At 56.8% G+C, this 19,202-nt stretch overlaps 1 protein-coding gene across 3 annotated transcripts in view; it reads right to left on the bottom strand.

Annotated features, from left to right (window-relative positions):
- Positions 1-8,692, bottom strand: part of CXXC5 (CXXC finger protein 5) — a 35,017-nt gene extending 26,325 nt beyond the window's left edge. Inside the window, exon 1 of one of the 3 annotated variants that reach the window (XM_087429705.1) lies at positions 8,674-8,692. The gene's annotated coding sequence lies outside the window, so the exon portion shown is untranslated. Of the gene's footprint in view, positions 1-7,679; positions 7,772-7,842; positions 8,347-8,673 lie in introns of those variants that run through there. The other 2 variants (XM_004420108.3, XM_004420110.3) reach the window with 2 other exon arrangements.
- Between the last annotated feature and the right edge of the window lie 10,510 nt (positions 8,693-19,202).

A 19,202-nucleotide genomic window follows, 5' to 3' on the forward strand; every position in this document is an offset into this window, starting at 1 on the left:
AATAGTAATAATTGGGGGAAAGCAATTGATTACAACAGCAGCTAAAGCTCCTCAAACACTTAGCTGGTGCCAGGCACTGGGGGTACGGGAAGGAATCACTGCCATATCCCGTTGCAAGGCTGGCAAGGAGCAGGCTCAAAAAATCCCATAAGCATCTGATGAATGAGGGAATCAATGACAGGAGGCATGGCCTTGCCTCCAAGGAAGGTACAATCCAGCATGTGTTCAAGGGTGTTGCATAAGTATATGCAAGCGCTTAGGTATACACACATATGTGTGTCTGTGTGAAGGACCTGGGAGGCTCAGCACAGGGCAAGTTATGTGGGAGTGGGGCAGAGGTGCAGGGAACACAGCTGCTTACACTGGCTTAGCCCCACCCCACCCCTGCCAGTGATCACAGCAGAGCTGAGGGGATTGTGGCAAGAGCAAGGACCAGGCCCGGTAGGGAGAGGCCCGGAAAGATGCTTTGCATAGTTCTGGCCACCAGATTACAGGCCTAGGCTAGGCCCCTGGGTGGGGGTGTGGGGGCTGCCAGGTGCTGCCCCACACAAATTAGGCCCTAGGACCCGCACTTTATGCCTGTACTGACATGGCACAGGAGTGCTCCTGCTGGCAGGCTGGGCAAGTCTGAGGAGGTCAGAGGAGGTCACAGGGAAAGGAGGGAGCAGTGGGCCCAAGGGCCATGTAGGGTCTGCTGGATAAGGGAGGGTGGGTACAGGGCTCCCCTGGGGCCACTGGGCAGGCCTGGCTCTGCCCTGCTGGGGCCGGCAGCTGGAGGGGAGTAAATATAGCGCGGGGCGTCCCGGCCACATTCCTGGGAGGCCAGCACGGCCCGCCTGCCCGCTGCTCTAGGCAGAGCACAGCAGCCAGGGCCCAGAACTGCCACTGCCCTCTTCCCAAACAAACAGAAAAATAAATAAAACCAGCTCTCACGGCCAGCACAGCTGGGGGGAGGGGGCAGGAAGGGGTGGACCCGGGAGAGGGGGGCAGGCAGGCAGACCAGTTGCCGTGGTTTCTGTTCTGCTGGGAAGGAGGAGGCCAACAAAAGAGGAAAATGGAGGAAAAGGGCAGGGAGATGGTCAGAGATGACAGAGGAGAGAGAATGCATATGAGAGATGGAGGGTGTGACAAGTAGAGGTGTGGGGGAGGCAGGTCAGGAGGGACAGGGAAGGTGTCAGGGCCAGTTGGAGGAAGGCAGGGGCAGCCTCAGGGTCAGTAATTCAGCAATTCAGAGACAGGGATGCCCTGGGGCAGGGGGGAGCAGCAGGCAGACAAAGGGGGCCGTGTGGGCTGGGGCAGGAGGCTGGCTCCAAGGGCCATGAAATATTAAAGAGTCTAGGCCAATGAGTGACAGAGGTCATAGAACTAAGGAGACTAGCCAGGGAGATACAGGGACCCTGAAGCAGAGGGCTGCCCCCCACCTCTGACCAGTCCCTCTCCTCCACCTCCAGCAGAGCCAGCCTCCCCAGCTCTCCTCCTGCTGTGGCTCTCGTCTGTTTCTCCATTGGTAGAGAGGATAGGCTGAGGGTGGGAGGGGCCGTGGGGATTAGTGATGGCAGGGGACCTCCACTGTTCCCTCTTCCCTCTGGCTGATCTGTGCACAGCCGGCCTTCCAGAGCTGCCAGCCACCCTAGCAAGAAGGCCAGGAGGCCTGTCAGCACAGCCGCTGCCATGGGCGCCTCCTGGGGAAGGAGGGGGTAGACATCCAGCTTCCCCTCTACAGAAAAAAATCAGCCAAGCCACCGCTTTCCACAGAGACCAGCGGGGAGGGAAGGCCATGCCTCACAGCTCAGCTGAGCCAGCGAGTAAACGAGCTAGCAAGCCAGCAGGTTATCCCCTAGCCCTCCCACCCCAGCCAGGCCCCATTACCAGCCTCAGGACCTTAGCCAGTCCCCTTGTCCCTGAGCCTGTGTCTTTACCAGCCCCATCCCACACCAGGCTTGGTGTGAGGAAAGAAAGAAGAGGGCAAATAACACCTTGAAAACCTGCTGGGGCGGCTGGGACCAAGCGTCTGCATGCAGATAACCCTCCCATGCGTCATGTGAAGTCAGGCCCATTATCAGTCCCATTTTACAGATGGGGAAGAGAAATCCAGAGAGGCAAAGTGTTGTGTCCAAGGTCACATACCGACTAATTAGCAGAATGGAAACAGAAACACTAAGTGTGAGCCACATCTTCTTTTCTTCCTTTTCACTGGGGGATATGAGGTCCTCATCACCATAAAAGCCAACTGTTATCGAATGCTGACTGGGTTAGCCACTGGTGCTGGGGCACTGCACAACCATCCCCGTGTCCAGCTGAAAATCGCCTTGTGGAGCAGGCACTCTTAATATCCTTTTTCAGGGATAAGGAAACTGAGGCTCATAGAAGAACGCAACTCACCCAAAGGTCATACATCCAGCTAGACAGTGACATGTCCAGGATTTGGAGCCAGGACTGATTCCAGAGCCAGTGCTCAAACACATTTGTCTGGGTGAGGTCAAGGGAGGGGTTAGGAGGACCCAGTAGAGGGGAGCTCAGTGGTCCTATTGGCCCCTAGAACAGACACCATGAAAAGGTGAAAAACAAGGTCACAACTGCTGTGCCAGGAGGTGGCCAGCACCTGCTCTGGGAGAATGAGATGGGCAGAGCCTGTGGGGACCCAGGGTGAGGGCACTGCCTAGGGGCCCGGCCAGAGTGATCTGCCTGGTCTACTCAGAGCCCGTGTACCAGATAACACAAGCCCCCTCCCCCAGCATGGGGATACTGAGGCTAGTCCAAAAAGAGTCAGTGGAGCCTTGTCCTGTTGGCCCCCAGGGTTCCAACCTGCACCCCAGGGCCATTGTGCCAGAAAATAATCACACATACCCCAAAAGCCCCCAGTGCTGGCGGAAGGGGAGCAGGATCCCCTCCCTCTCAGGCATTGCAAGCCCAGAGGGAGGCCAGCATCAGAGGCAGGAAATGAAGAAGAATTTGCCATCTAATTGAGCTGGCGGGGGGATTAGGCGGCAGAATGCAATTACAGGGGCTGGAGCGGGGCCAGGGGCACTGACACCCTGTGACGTGGCCTGGCCCAGGTAACTGGGCCTAGCCAGTCTCTGGCCAGACACCCTACTTGCGGGGTGGGGGGAAGGATGGGTAGGCAAGGATTGGGGCCAGATCCTCTTCAGCACACGGAGAGGACTGCAGAGTTCCAGCTCCATGTAACACCAAGAAGCAAGAAGTTTTCCTGGGAATTCTCCCCCAGGGAACAGCCTTGTGGACTCTCTCATGGGGAGCAGGCAAATAGGAACACACGCTCTGACTGCCTCTGCTCATGCATGTACACACATGTGTTCATGCTCCCAGGAAAGCCCGACATATCCATGTTCATTTGCATGGGGACAGACGTCCAACATGCAGACACACAGCTCTGGCCCTCTGCTGCCACGGGCTCCACCAAAGGGGGGAAAAACATAAAACAAAACAAAACAAAATACACCCATGACCTTAAAATCCTTTTATTCCCATAATCACAGGCTGCCATTGCCGTGGATACGCGCTGTCACCCCGGCCCCAGCCTGTCTCCCTCCATGGCTTCCAAAACTCCCAGCAGGCAGGCAGACAGGGAGGCTGCCCAGTTACTGACAGAAAGGGCAGGGGAGGGGAAGGACCGAGTGGGAGAGGTTCGAGGCTACACATACTCACACACGCAGGATCTCAACCAGGGAGGGAGAGATTCAGAAAGACAGACTGGCAGACAGAGATACAGAAAGAGAAAGGAACACAGACACCAGCCACCAAAGACAGACACAGACCACTGCCTGCACGGCTCAGATATGCCCACTCTCAGAGTCACACACACTTTCTCAAATCAGATATACCACTCAGGGAGTCAAACACTCCCAGATTTATAAGGATATACAAAACACAGATATACACAAATCATAAACACACACTCTCCAAAATTCTAAGCACACACAATTCAGAATACATACATTCCCAGATTCATAGGGACAAATCCAACTTTCAGATATATACTCTCAGATTCACAAGCACACATGTACATATGCAATGCAGACATACACAACTCCTAGATCCACAGATATATATGCCCTGATTCACAAATAAACACACGCTCAGACTCCCACACCCCAAGACAGACACACACTCGACCCACAGATTCACAGATACACATGCCCTGAGTCATAAGCACACACACTGCCCAGATTCCCACATCCCAGAGCAACAGACTAGAACCACACAGCCTCCTCTAGCAGCTGACACTGCCTTTAGGGGGCAGGTAGAATGGCTGGAGATCCCTGATCTTTGAGGGGGCAGTCCTTTCTCATTGCCTGCAGCCTCAGAGGTGGGCTCAGAGTTGGGGGGAATAAAGGGGGAAGTAAGAGAAAGGAAAAAAAAAAAAAAAAAAACTTGAGTGGGATATTCTTGTTGGGCAGCAGCGCGTGAGTAACTGGGGAGGCTTTTTGTGGTCTGGTGAGTTCCAGCTATGAGTGAGAGTTTAACTATTAATACACTTAATCAAGGACACTTCACACACACACACTCATACACACACACACACACCCATACAACCACACACAGACTAGGGTGGGACCAGGTGGTGGAGGTAAGAGAGGGGAGCCCCAGGGGCAAAAAAAAGGGAAAGTCCCAATCAGGGCCCCAGGGGGTGGGGAAAGAGGGCGGAGCTTCCACACTGGGTTTGCCTCCAGAGCAGGGGCAGAGTCAGTGATTCACTTCAGCACCCCCAGAAGCGTGGGGCTTGGTACACAGTAGGTGCTCAATAAATACACATTGGGCCAATAAATGAATAAGTGAATTACATATAAAGAGTATGCAATAATAATAACAGTAATAACAGTAAGTGAGCCCTGCCCCATCCTTGGCCAATTAGGGCATGCTCTAGGGCACCATGCTTGGGGAGTTAGCTCTGACTTCATGGTCACCACCAGATAGGGGCTCTAGGAAAGAAGGCCTGGGTCTGGCTCATCAGTATCCCCTCATTCCTCCACCCTATCCTGCACCTTGGAAAGTCAGCTGACCTCCCTGCCCAGACCACACTCTTCCCTCCCAGGGAGACCCCCATCTCCCTCCCATAAATAACTAGGTGGGGTCCTAAAGAAGATGGGGTATTTAATTCCCAGAGACTTGGTTCTATATCCAGATGCAACCCTGCCCCCACACTCCTAAAGCCTCAGTTTCACACTTGCCAAATGGGTAGAAGGCAGGCAAAAAGCCAGAAAGAGGCAGGGAGAGTTGGGGGTCACAGTGTGAGCCCACAGAACATAGGCCTGTGCTGGCCTGGGCCCTGGATGCAGAATCCTCCCCTCCCCTCCCCTTCCCCAACCCAGCCCAGCCGGGTGGACATTCCAGGCCTCACGTGATAAAGACGAGGCCGCTGGCCCACGGGTAAGTCAACAGGCTCTGTAAGGGGAGAGATAGGAAGCCCGAGCCAGGGTCACCTGCTGAGCGGGGAAAACAGCCGGGCCCAAATACACACATAAATAAGGCGCCAACGGCCAGCCTGCCAGCCAGCCAAGGGTCTGTCTTCTGCAAAGAAGCCTCTGCCCCAACTTGGAAAGGGAGATGGCATGGGAGAGGGAGGCGCAAGGCTGCCTAGGGGCTTCCCTGAGAGATACCCAGCTCCTGCCAGGATGGGGGCGGCTTCTACCCAGATCCCCAGGGCTGACTGAGAACTCAGAGGCCAACCTCCCTCAGCTGTTCCCACCCCTTCTCAGGGCAAAAATCACCCCCTCTCCCTCCTCCCCAAGGGGAGAAGACAATTTCCGTTCTGGGAGGGGGTGACAGCTGCAGAGCGGGCCACTACTCCCCTCTGCCCCCCCTCCCCCAGCTCTTGCTCGAGTCTCATCCAGGGAAACTGCTAAATCAACACTACGCATTAGTAGGTAGCACTGGCCTCAGTCTCCCCGCATTGCTCTCCAAAAGGGGTTTACGAGGAGGCTTCAGGTCCCAGTTCCTGGATTTCCTATGGCGGCTGGAACCCAGGGTATCGGGGTCATTCGGGAGGGAGATCAGGGCAAGCTTAGGCCAGTACGTCCCCTAAAAACGTCTAATTGAAATGCTCTCTGGCGCACGGTCGGACACCCCCCGCCCCCGCAGGCCGGGGCAGCTGAGGTGGCGCCGAGCGTTCAAATAGCGCTCCAAACAAGTCCACAGCGACCGCGCACGCAACCCCCGCCAGGCGGCCCCAGCGGAAAACTTGAAAGGGACTCTGTTTGCCGGCCGCCCTGGGGCGGCTCCGGCGGGGGCGAGGGCTGAACGATCACATACGCCCCCCTCCCCAGCGCTTCCTGCACAAACGCGGGGGGGCTGAGCCCACCCCAAAACCAAGGACTGCGAACAGCTCCCGCCGCGCTGGGAAAGGCGGAGGTCAAGAGGCTGGCTCGCCGGACCCCCTTCAGCCTCCCCAATCCGAAGACGCGACTCTAAGACCACCCAGGGTCCAGAGGCAAAGTAGGGCGCGACTGCTAACCCTTCAGACCGCCGTCGCAGGAGGCCAGAGGAGGGAGTGGGTCTTTCCGGATGAGTCCCTACAGAACACCCCAAATCTGCTGGTACCTCCTTGCAACCCATGGCACCAGCCCAACTCCGCGCACCCCTTCCGAGTCCTGAGGGGAAAAAAAAACAAAAAGCGATCTCGCTTTTTGCTCATTCTGACAGGTCCCGGAGACGGCCCCCCATTCAGAAACTGGGGTCACTCACTTTCTATCGATCCTACAAATAAACAAAGCCAGGCGCACCCCGCGCTCCCCGCCGGAAAGCAGCCCATTCCGGGCGAGGACAACTTCCCCAGCAAGAAAATTAACACATTCTTCTCTCGGCGGTTCAGCCCCTCGCTCTGGGGAAGCAAAGGGGATGGGGGCTCGGGGCCGAACTTCATGGGTGAATTTGGGGCCAGAGCAGCGAGGCAGACGCCTGGGACACCCGCCTCCCACAGTTCCGCAGCTAGAGGAACACCCCCATTCTCCCTCCTGGCTTTGCACGCTGCTTGGCCACGCGGGGCTCGGCAGACAGCCTAAGGGACTCCCCAAGGCTGGAGAAGAAGGGAGAGAGAGGCTGCGCGGGGAGCGGTGGTGGTGGTGGGTAATGCTTGGACGGAAAAAAAGGTCAAACTTGATCAGCCCGCCAGGCACCCCGCGGGCAGCGGGGGCGAGGAGCCGGGAGGGGAAATGCAGAAGTGGCCGCCGCCCCCTCCAAGTGGAGGGGAAGACTCAGCCACGCGTGGCCCAGGGCACTCAGAGCAGTTACCGTCGCCCCCAAAACACAAGGCTGCCGAGTGGGGTCTGATGAGGGGAGTGCGCGCCGCAGATCTCCAATCAGCCGCCCCCGCAGGCGGAGCGCCCGCCCAACACCAAGAGGTGAGGACCCCGGCTCCCGCCGCCCCAGCTACCTGAAGCTCGAGCACTTGGGGAGAGGACGGTACCCCGCAGGGAGAGTTCCAGTCCCAATCCAAGGCGCCAACCCGCCGTACCCGACCCTAAAACCCCTCTTTTTGTCTGAACTCAGTGATCTGCAACCGAGCCGACTGCGGCTTAGGGAAGCTTGGGTATAGCAGCGGCCACAGAGCGATCACAGACGCTGGGGCTCCCAGCCTCTGGGGCCCCGTGGCTCAGGCTGCGGGCGCCCCCCCGCCCCTCCTAAACACGGACCCCTCCTTCCCCGTCCCTGGCTCTCCGCACCTGAACTTCGGGGGAGCCCGCGCCGCCAAACTTTCCGCCGACTTGCAGCGAACTCCGGCCCCGGCCGCGCACCGGGCCCCGGGGGAGCAGAGGGAGGTAGGCGGGGAAGGGGAGGGGGCCGGCCTCCGGGGGGGTCGGGGGAGGGCCATGGCCCGACACCTACCGGCTCTCTTAGTCGTCCAAGCCGCCACCACCGCCGCCGCCGCGAGGCCGAGGGGGAGGGGCGGGGCGGGCAGCTGCGCTCCGCTCTGGGCACCACAGCCGCGGTGCGCTCCGCTCCAGCCGTGCCGCCCGCCGTGCCCGGGTCCGGAGCCGGAGTCACGCCGCCGCGGCTAGCTCGAGGCGGGGAGGGGGGGGAGCCTGCAGCACCTGCCCCTCCTCCCCCTCCCCGCGGCCCAAATTAAAAAACAACAAAAAGCAACTAATCACCCCCGAGCGAAGCGCGGAGCGGCGGGCGGAGGGCGCAGCGTGAGGCGCCCGGACTCAGCAGGCGGCGCGCATGGCTGGCCGCAGGCTGGGCAGGGCTGGGACGTCGGGCTCGGCTTCGGGGGACAAGGTTCGGCCGCTCTTCTCGCTCGGCTCGGGCGCCTGCTCTCGCCGCCGCCGCCTCTGCTGCCGCTAGTGCCGCCGCCTCTACCTCCCCGCTCAGGCTCTGCCGCCTCTGCCGCCGCCGCCGCGCGCCCGCCCGGGCAGGAGCTCTGAACGCTGCCCGGGGGCTGCCGGCAAAACCCGGACCGGACTCAACGCTCCCTCCTCCTCCCCCCGTTTCCACCTCGGCTCCCCTCCCTCCTCCCTCCGCCTCCCTCTCAGCGCAGCTCTGGCCACTTGGACGCCGCAGGCTCTGAGGCCGGAGCCGCAGCCTCTGCGCCTCGAGCTCCTCGCGCTCTGAAGAGGTCGGCCCCATGCTCAGCTCCCCAGCGCGCCCCGTCTTCACCTCTTTCTCCGCAACTTGACAAAAAATAAGAGTGAGGGGTGCATGGGCTTGGACACCCACCTTACGTTGAAGTCCGCCGTCCCTCTGTCCCCTCTCTTCAGTGGGCTGCGAAGCTACGAGGACCAGTAGGGAGGGTTTGGCCGCGCCCCTAAGCTCAGGTGCGCCTTGGGCTGGGAACTCCTAGGCGAGGGCTCTTAGCGCCAGACGCGTGTTCAAAGACGCCACCCTTCCCAGAGCGCTTTCTCTGACTCGGTGGGCTCTAGTTTCCCGGGAGAAAAGGGGCAGAGATTCCTGTCCCCATTTCACAGATGAGGAAACTGACCTGAGAAAGGACATTTTGTGTCCTACACAGGCGCCAGCCCAAGCCCTGAGTCCTGAAGCTAAGGCGACTACATTGTGGTGCTCTGAGACCTTGCCCTACAAACTCGAACTCGGAGCCTGAAACAGTGCCTGGCACAGAGCAGCGCTCAGTAGACACTGGTTGAAAGACAGAACAAAAGCCCGGTGGGTACAGATTTAGGCCCGCTTGTCCTTACCCTCACTCAGTGCCCCTCCACCTGCCCAGCTTGGGCTAATCCTATGGCTGCAGACGTCCTCTTCTTGCCACCTCAGGAACCCATAGAGCAAGCTCCGGGCTCGTATAATCCCAAACTGCAGATAAATCCAAAGTGGAAAGTTTCTCCAATTCTGTGGAATTTGTGGGGGTGGGTTTGTGTTTGCTCCATGAGGCAGAGAAAACACAGCCCCCAGACCCCAGCAGGGGAGGGGCAGGGCAGTTGGGGGAGTCTGCATCCACTTAAGTGTTACAGCCCAAGACTGATTGGGGCCCAGATAACAGGGAGTTAATTGCAGAAACCTGGGTGCCTCCAGCCACACTGGGTGCCTCCAGCCACAAGTTGGCAGGAGAAGTGAAACCAGCTCCCACCTCACTGCTTCCTCTCCTCCTCCGTGCAGCCTGTCTCTCAGGCAGGCAAAGGCCTTGGGGCCTGGGTCTCCAGGGCGCAGCTGCTGGCACCCACCCTCCAAGCCTTCTAAATTTGGGACCTTGATCCAGCCAGGGGGTAAGGGAGTGAGAGAGGTGTCAAAGGGCAGAGTTCATCTGGAATGTGTTGCCTCTCTACCCCTCCTGACCTCCCAGGCCACAGGGAGTGACCCCTCCCCAGACATTGTGGACACCCCCCTCCCTTCCCTCCACAAATGCTGTTAAGTGTTTTCCCTTAACTATGGGCCAAGGAATGGCTCCCTAGTGGAGGTGTTAAGCCTCTCCTCTCCTCTCCAGCACCCTTCCTCAAAGCCACCCCAAACAAATACTCCAGGTGAGTAAAAGCAAGATAGACATTCTGGGCCCCACCCTGTCAGGTTATGTCTTGGGCACTGACCATACAAGGAAAAAGGAGGCAGGGTCCCAGGTCTAGATGCTCCAGGATCTCCAAGCACTTAGCCCACTTCTATTTACCTTTTCTGGGGAAGCTGAGGCACAGACTGTGAGGGGGTATCTGTTCCCCAGGAGTTAATCATAGACTTCAGAGGACTAGGACCCAAGAAATGAAACTCAATCCTGCAGGGCTCCTGAAGCCTAAGGTCGGTGCAGAATCAGGTCCTGCACACCCCAGAAAAGCTTCATGCTGGGATCCATGGGGGATGGTGGGTGGTAGCTCCATCTTAGGGAGTTACTATTAATTATCCACTTTTTTGGGGGGACTTCTCCCCCCCTCCCCAGGAGGGCAAAGGCCAAGGGACTTCAGGCTGCAATGGAAATGAGGCAAGTGATGCCAGTGATGACTTTCCCAGGGAAGGGGTGTTGGCATATGCCCGGCTCAGTTTAGAGAGTGGATCTTGGAGTCTTCCCTTCTCCTGCAAATTAAGAACTGGAGGGAGACCCAGACCCTCACTTATCCACCCAGGTAGGATCCAGAGTGGAGAGGGGCAGAACTGTCCACATGAAAAGTACAACACGAATAGGAAATGTCATGTGCAAACCATCCACACAGAACTCCCCACCATAACAAGTGAGACAAGTGAGGGACATCTAGGAAGGATTGGGTGTGAGGTCTGGCCTTGGGGGAGACCATTTCCACCCCAGCCCCCTTCCACAAGAAGTGAAGCCACCCTGGCTCACTACTCCCTCCCCTCTCCCTGCCTCCCAAAAGGAATATTTAAGTTTCACATTGTTATTCAATCAATCAGCTTAGATTCAGTAAGCAAGTTCCTTAAGTCTCCAGTGCCTTTGGGGGAGAGAGGGGCCCTGCACCTACCTGCCCTGTCTTATGGGTAGGAGTGTGTCAGGCCAGTACCTGGATCCAGCTCTCCTGGATCCTGGTTATAATATCCATGGCTGGCATTTATGAAGCCCTGATCCTGAGCAGGGCATTGTGCTAAACAGTGAAGGTACATTATCTCATTTAATCCTTACATCAGCCCCAGTAGTAGTATCATCTCCATTTTTCAGATGAGGAAACTGAAGTGAGATGGCACCAAAGTTGTTCTCCTAACCCCTGAGGAGATTTGCTGACCTAGTGAGGCTTCTCACATACAATCTGTCCTGGGGTTCACCTGTATCACATCCTGTAGTGATTCCTCAGAGCCCAGAGGGCTCAGACCAAGTCCCTTCCCTGGCTCAGCCTGGCTTCCCTAACTAGCCCTATCCCTCCCTGCAATCCCTGGGCCCTGCTGACCAACACCACCCAACACTGGTGGTTCCCTCAGACAAAGTTTTCATGGCTTTGCATGCACTCTTCCCTCTGCCCAGAAGGGCCTTAATCAAGCTCACCTTGTGAACTCCTCACTGAAGACCAAGAGCATTTGTCACCTCCACTGGAACCTTCTCTGACTTCCACTCCCAGCCTCAATTTGGCCCATATATACAGAGCCACCATTAGTCTTTGTGCAAATTAGAAAAAATTACCCCCTTTTGGCAGATATAGGTACCCCTTTTGGCAGCAGGTCATGGACTGTCTTTCAGTCTTCCTAGCTCTCTTGGCCAGGTGGCTTTTTGCAGTGCATGCATTGAACAACTATACTCTGTGGCCTGGCTTTGGGGTCCCTCATCCGTCCCCTTCTATGGCCACAGTGACCACATGGCACAGAAATAGCTTTTATTTGTTCATTTGTCTCTCTCTCTCCTCACTACCACCACCCATGAAAATTCTTTGAGGGTAAGGGAGAGTCTCCTACCTGCCCTGGGTCTGAAGCCTGGCACTAAGTAGGCACCAGTAATAACAATTGTAGCCAACATCTTTCTGAGCACTTACTATGTGTCTGGCACTGCTAACTGCTTTCTGTGCATATGCTTATTTAATCCTTGGGCTCAGACACCTGCTTAAGGTTACAAAGTAGCAGGAACAGGATTTAAATCCATGCCTTGTCTGAGGGATCTGCCTTTTCCACTACTGCCATTTATCAGCTAATGTCGGTCATTGTATGTCAGTCATTGATTAAACATCCAGTGACTGGGAAATGGCTGCATGGAGGGGAGTGTAGGAGTTAGGGTCTTCAATAAAGATGGCCAATTTGGAGCCTGGCCTAAACCTTCTTTGGGCCCTGGTTCCTTCACTTGTATCACAAAGGATGGGAGCAAAGGCATTTCAAGGCAGGGTGTAGGATAGTCTTCTCTGTGGGGTCACACTGGACTGTGACCTCAGCCAAAATCCCAGGGCAGGCCTGGGGGTGCAAACATGGGCAGGGGAAGAGAGAAGCTTAACTGCTTAGACATGGGGTCTCAGCCCTCACATACTGACTGACCATTGGCCCTTAGGTCTCCTCATTCCTGCCCCCATGACCTTTGAAAGGACAAGAGAGCTGTGAAATTAGAGGTAAAATTCAGAAAAGCCAGGTCTGTCTCTTTAGAGATCAAGGCCCGCCTGTCCCTGGGAAGTCACTTTGGTGGCCTAAGCCTGGCCCTGAGCTGTTTAAATAGTAGGGAAGGGAGGAGGGCAGAGGGGGGACTCCAGTCCCAGAACAAAATGACTCTGGGGTGTGGCTGGGAGGGAACAGAGCCCAGACCAACACACACACTCACACTCCATATTTCCCCTTGCCCAGGCATATCTACACACATGCCACACACAACCAGACAGTCCCATTCTCTGCCAGGCACAGGGAACTCAGCCTCTATGTGGAGAGGGGAAGGGGATTGGGGACAGTTTGGGGGGCGCCATGCCCTGAAAGTAACTCTTAACTTCTCTAGGCACAATCATGGTTCAACTGTCTCTCCTAGGAGAGTGGGACTGTGTGCTCCAGAGGCCACAGCTGTGGCTCCAGGCCCCCAAGGGTCAGGAAGAGGGAGGGGCCAGGAGGTAACTGAATGGGGCCTTGGGGGAGGGGAGAGCACAGTGTTCCAAACCTGGAGGCCCCAGACCAGGCCCAAAGGGAGGGGTGCCCCAGCATCCAGAAGCCCGACTGCCCTGAAAGTGCCCTACCCAAGACCTGCAGGCTAGGGTAGGGTGGCATGGGGAAGGCTTGCTGGAGGTGGAGGGGTAGGGCTCAGCCTCCCCTCACAGACCTGGTCCCAGAAGGCAGAGCAGGGTCCTAAATGCCCTTCATACTAGGACTTTTGAAAACAGGACCCAGGCTCTCTCCTCAGACCAGGGGACCCCCACCCACCAACTCCTACTCTGTTTTCCCCTTCAGACTCCCCTTCAATGGGGTGCTCAGGTAGTGCCTGGGGGTGGGCCTAGGATGAACTGCTCTTTGAACTGGCGAGACTGGTTCTGTGTCTAGCCGCCTGGGCAGTCACGGGTTGCCTGCCTGCCTGGCGGGCCTGGGAGGAGGGAGGCCTCAGGAAGGGGCCCCTTGTAAATCGTTAACTCCCAGAGCTGCCATCGTTGCTGCTGGTCCCCTCGGCCCCACCCTCAGTTGTGACTCTGGCCCTCAGAGAGCCCACCGCAGGTCAGAAGTCAGAGGTTAGAGATCAGAGCCAGAAATCCCACCACCTGGGCAAGTCCCTCCCCCAACTATTAGGAATGGGGGAGGGATAGGGAGGGTGTCTATAGGGAAGGCCCTTCTCTCTAAGTTCAGAGCTTCTCACCCTAGTTTGCCCTCCAGCCTTCCTGCTGCAGCCCTGACCTTTGCCTCTTAAGAGAGTCAGGAGCTCTGAAATGGCCTCCTGGGGCAGCCCCTGGGTAAGTCCCAACCCCACCAGACCCTTATTCTCCTCTGGGAGATAATTATGCCAGTCCCAACCACTTCACCTCAAGGGGTGTCACTAGGACTAGATAATGAATGGGTTGAAGAAAAGAACCAAATACTGTCTAGAATTGGGATAGGACCCTCAGCATTGTTCCAACCCTGCTTCCTGGTGCTGGGGTCCCCCAAGGAAAATAATAAAGGGTGCCTTTCTGGAGGCACTGTGCTAAGTAAACCCTTTACTTCCTTGGTAATCTGTTTAGCAATCACATTCTCATTTTGCAAATAAGGAAACTGAGGCTCTGAGAGGAGAGGTGACTTACCCAGGCTGTGGCAGCTGTACAGAAACAGGGCCAGGATTTGAACCAGTTTTGTGCTCTCAAGCCGAACCCTTGAAGGGTTCTCCATCTCAAATTCCCAAGCTACAGGTGAGGAGACACTCGAAAGGTAGAATGGACTGGACAATCCCCCCCAGTGTAACACTGTTGGGAGGGCCCCTGATATAGGGCAGGTAGGGGAGTGTATGTGGGCGGGAGACTGGCAATGTCTCCCACAACCTCTCTGTGAGCCTCTCCTCCAGGGCAGCTCCCTCTCAGGTCACGTACCCCCAGGTGCTACCACGGGGGAGGCTTGGCTGCTGCTCCCCCAACCCCTCAGAAAGAATTCTTCTGCCTCAGAGAGGGTAATGAGGGAAGACTGATGGTGCTACCACCCTTTTTGCTAGACAAAAAAAAATAAAAAATAAAAAAATCAACTTTTAATCAAGATAGCAGATTCAAAAAAGATTCATAAGTGAAATAATTCCCCAAGGAAATATAAAAAGTTACTTACGGCACGACTAAATTGGGCATGCTTCAATCAAGGGCTGTTGAGAAATCATTAAGATATACAAGATGCTTTTTTAGATGTATGCGAACTCTGTCAGAAGGGCTGGCTATTGCTCCAGTTACAGGGGATCTAGCCCTGAGCTGGCTCAGCCTCCTGTGTCACCTCCTCCCATTCAGACTTATGGCTGGGGAAGGAGGGGAAAGTGGGGAGGAACCATACCTGCTAAGCCCCAGGGGCCACTGTCAGGAGGTTGCCACTGCCCCCAGGGACCCAGAGACTCTAGCAAGGGACAATGGAGCAGAAGGGATTATGGTTAGATAGAACTTTTTATTGTTTGAAGTAGTTTTCCCCCCCTTTCCAACAGCATAATGGGGGGTGGCAGGGCTAAAACTACCTACTTCCCTTGAAAAACTAAAGACGGGACCCCTCCCCCCTTCATATCTCCTGACCGCCTTCTCAATTCCTTGGGTCAGCCTGAGGAAGTGGGCACTCTACTTGGACACAGAAAGACCAGAATGCTCCCTCAGACCTATGTCTGAGGGCTTTGGCTTGGGGGAGGAGGCAGGTCATTCTGTTTGGTTCCTCTCTCCAGGGAATACTGGGGGAGTGAACTACCCTGGGGAGTTTTCAAGGATGATCACTAGATTTGAGAGGTCATTTTTCCCTCCCCATTGTAGCCCCCTCCATTTCTCTCATGGAAGGCTTATTTGAGGTCTTAACGTCTTGCAGCTGTGGGGGTCTTTCTGCCCCTTGCTTTCCCCATGCCTAGGACTTTCAGGGTGAGGCTAGGACATGAGTGAAATGTGGAGGGTCTCTTCTGAATACTGATCACCTTCCCCCTTCTGTGCACTTCTAGGGGCTAGGACTCCTGGAGCCTGGGACAAGGTCAAGGCCTTACTCATCTCCATGCTCTGTCAAGGGCCTGGTCCCTGGTTGGTGTTAAATAAATGTTTATTGAAGAGGAGGGAGGGCATCAGGATGCAGCTGGGGCAATCTGTCCCTTAGAGGTGGGTGTGGAGGAAAAGGGAGACAGGCCAGAGCCTGGTAAGGGACTGCAGTGGCAGTGCCTGGACCCCTTTTCTTAAGCCCATCTGTGTGGGTAGCCCCCTCCTCCATTAATTATAAAGGAAGGCAAGAAACCCAAGCCAGATGGTGGTGGCCACACTGCCTGTGGGTGACCGGAACCCGATGCTGGCCAGGCCGAGGAGCTATTTTAAACCCCAGCCCCAAGCTGCTGCCTCAGCCTACCTGGCCCATCTCTAGTTACAAAGCCACTGCCCACTTCCCAGCCACTTCCTCCTCCCCACCCTGGGACCCTCTAGGCTGGTGCTGAGTTCAATGTGTCTTGGGGCAACCCTGCTCTCTGTGGGCCTTGGTCTGTCAACTGGCACCAATGCCCCTCTCTATCCCCTCCGCCTTGCCCGCTTAGGCACCATCATCCCGCTACCCGCACAGGGACCCACTGACCTGTATTCTGACTGAAATTTCCCCTATGTATGAGGGTTCTTTTTCCCAAGAATAAGGGCACACCCTGGCCAGAGAACCTGAAATGTTGGGCCTTGACTCTGCTGGGGCCAGAAAATGCAGGCCAGGATAGGGCAGATGCTATAGGAGGAAAGGAAGTAGGTTAGACATAAGTAGGGACTTCCCAGCAGTGAGATTGTACACTAGAGAACTTTCCCTTGCCTCAATGCCTGCCTGCCGGCTTGGGCGGGAAGAGGGTGGGAAGGAGATGACTCCAGAGGAATCCTCCTCCCCAATCCTCTGGCTCAAGGGTTTGTGGGTTGGGGGACTCAAGCACCATTTAGCCAGCCCACAGTGCCTTCTTCTCTCCCTTTCCTGGAGGGACCAGCTCAGCAGTCAGGTGGCCCAGCTGTCAGCTGGTTGGGCAGGCTGGACTTGTGTCCACAATCCTTCTCCTCCTCTGGGCAGTAGCCCCCATTGGCTCCGAGGCCTGCCAGCCCCACCCCCAGCCTAATACTGGCCTAGAGGGAGGCAGCAGAGACAGTGCCAGGGTATCAAGGGAAGGGGGGAGGCTGATTATCCATGCTGGCTCCCCCCATCTCAAGCTGGCTGGACAGAAGGCGGCCCAGGCAGCTTGAGTACCCCCCACAACTGCACCCGCTCCTCCCACCCCCCATACTGTGTAGTCTCAGCAGTGAGGTGTTGGCACCAAGCCTGGCGCAGCTGAGCAGTGACACCAACAGCCCTGCCATCTCAGGCAAGCAGGGTTCCCTCTAACCTGGCAGTAAGGGCCATGGTGTGTGTGTAGGGTATGTCTCCTACCCTCCTGGGCCTGAGACAGCTGAAGACAGGGCCGTTTTGGAAACCTCCCACTCCACTATTGCAGAGGATCTTTGGTATTTCCATAGGGTCCTGGCCACCCCTTCCAACCCAGGGGGCTGGTCCTGAGGTTAGACCAGTGGTTCTCAACTCGGGCTGATTTTGTCTCCCAGGGGACATTGGGCAATGTCTGGAGACATTTTTGGTTGTCACAACTGCTGCTACTAGCATCTAATGGGTGAAGACCAGGGATGCTGCTAAACATCCTACAATAAACAGGACAAAGAATTAAATGGCCCAAAATGTCAAGGCTCATCATCTCCCAACCCTGTGCACAGGCAGAGAAGGTCCTTCTGCCATTCTAACTTCAAAGGCCCCTTGTGGCCTCAGCAATGTGATAAGCCACCTGCCTGCCTACCTACCCACCCACCAGCCTTTGGGCTTGTTACAAAAAGTGCCCATGATGAAGGGCCTGGCAAAATTCTTCACCTGCCCATGGAGGGGGACTCAGACATATCCCACCTAATAGGCAAGCTCTACAGAGCCCTCCCCTCAAGAGGATTCTGGGCCTATGGAAAAGTGTAGGGGCTGCCCTGCCCCTCCAGGCCCATCTCCAGAGGGCTGGCCCAGCCTGGGGTGCTGGAAGCTCTGGCCTCCCCCTCATCTCCCCGCCCCCTTTGATTTCTATTTAGGAGGCAGCCATGGTGGCTCAGCTCCTGTCTCTGGTTTCCTAGGGAGCTCTGCTGAAGCGGCCCAGCCTCCGTGGGTCCATCTGTCAGGAAGGCTGTTCTGCCCCATCGACTGCTGTTCCCAGGGGGCTGTGCTGCTCGAGGGACCCAATGTGACGGCCAGATAGGAGAGAACCACGCCGATAAGAGGGGGTGGGGGCAGCCTGGCAGCAGGCAGAGCTGAGGGGGGCTGACACTTCCGTGAGAAGGAACAAAGCTGGACAGGCATGAGAAATGCAGAAGGCCAGGGGCAGCAAGGCAGGAGGCTGGCTGGAATGACCTCTGAAGCCAGCTGGCACCCTCAGGACTCAGTTTTGCCTTTGGACACACCAAATTCCCACTTGCAAAGTGGGACACAATAATAATATGGGCAAAATGGGCAACAATAATAATAATAGCTGACATTTATTGAGCAGAACTATATGCCCAGAACTGCATTGGGAGCTTTGAACACCTCTGCTTTTATTTGAGGCTTACACCTATCCAAATCAGGTGCTATTATTCTCCTCTGACAGGGGAGGAAGAGGCCCAGAGAGGCGGTAGCACTTGTCAGCAGCCACACAGAAGAGCTGGAGCTAGACTTAGAGGTGGGTCAGCCCTGCCGGTGGCTGTGCCCCAGCCCAACAGACAGAGACAGGCCTAGGGGGAGGAGACATGTCTCGCCAGGCAAGAGGCCCTGCCTGCCCTCCCCGTGGAGCCGCCTCCTCCCCTGGGCTCTGTGACATCTGCCCTGCTTCCCGGCCCCAGACAGCTGCCCAGAGCCACGTCAGCACTTTCACCGGGGAGCCTGGAAACTGGCTCTGGCCCCTGAACGATGTGGGACCAGCGGGGCTGCAAATTCCCAACAGGGTGGCTCTAAGAGAGGGTGATCCACTCAGCCAAGCAGTGGCTGGGTCAGTGTGACTGTGACCATGACCTTGGGCTGGGCTTCTCTGAGCCTCAGTTTCCCTTGCTCCTCTGTGTGTGTGTGTATTGGTGGGGGGCTTTGGGAAGGGGCTCAGAAGAGGATGCAGTAGCATCCTGGGTGGACAAGAAGCAAACATGACCACACAGCCAGAGTTCTGGGGGTGCCCCGGCCAGCCTATGACTCCCACTGTACACTTGGGGTCAGATGGTCATTCGCCCAGGCTCATGGCCGTGAGGGGGAGGGTGGGGAGGTGTCTATGCCCAGTCCAGGACAGCGCACTGGCTGGCTGGGGCCAGAGATAACCGGCGCCTCCCGGAAAATCATTAGCATCTGTTTGGGCCATGGCAAAGTTGGCCCGCAGGCGCCTCCACCCTCCGGAAACGGCCCCGTGCCCCCATGAGGGCGCAGCGGCTCACCGACTGAGCACCCCATACCCCCGCCTCCCCGGGCCCAGCTCAAACTCCTGTGGCGACCACATCCACCGACCCGGGGAAGCGGGGCCTGGGTGCAGGGCCCCAGACTGGGCAGGCTGGGGCCAGGCCTCGCCGTCGGGGACGTCCTGGGGCGGTCTGGTCCACGCTCCGGGTGATCCAGGCCGGCTCTTGGCGGCGCCCGCGCTGGCAGCAGCCCAGGGAGTGTGTGGAAATGACACCGCCAGGGCGGCGGAGATCCCCCCTCCTGACATTGGCTGGAAAGTGGAGCAGCTCGTCAGGGACAAT

This window comes from Ceratotherium simum, chromosome 4, assembly GCF_057802395.1.
Source record: "Ceratotherium simum simum isolate JZ-2026a chromosome 4, ASM5780239v1, whole genome shotgun sequence".
In the NCBI taxonomy this organism is placed as follows: domain Eukaryota; kingdom Metazoa; phylum Chordata; class Mammalia; order Perissodactyla; family Rhinocerotidae; genus Ceratotherium; species Ceratotherium simum.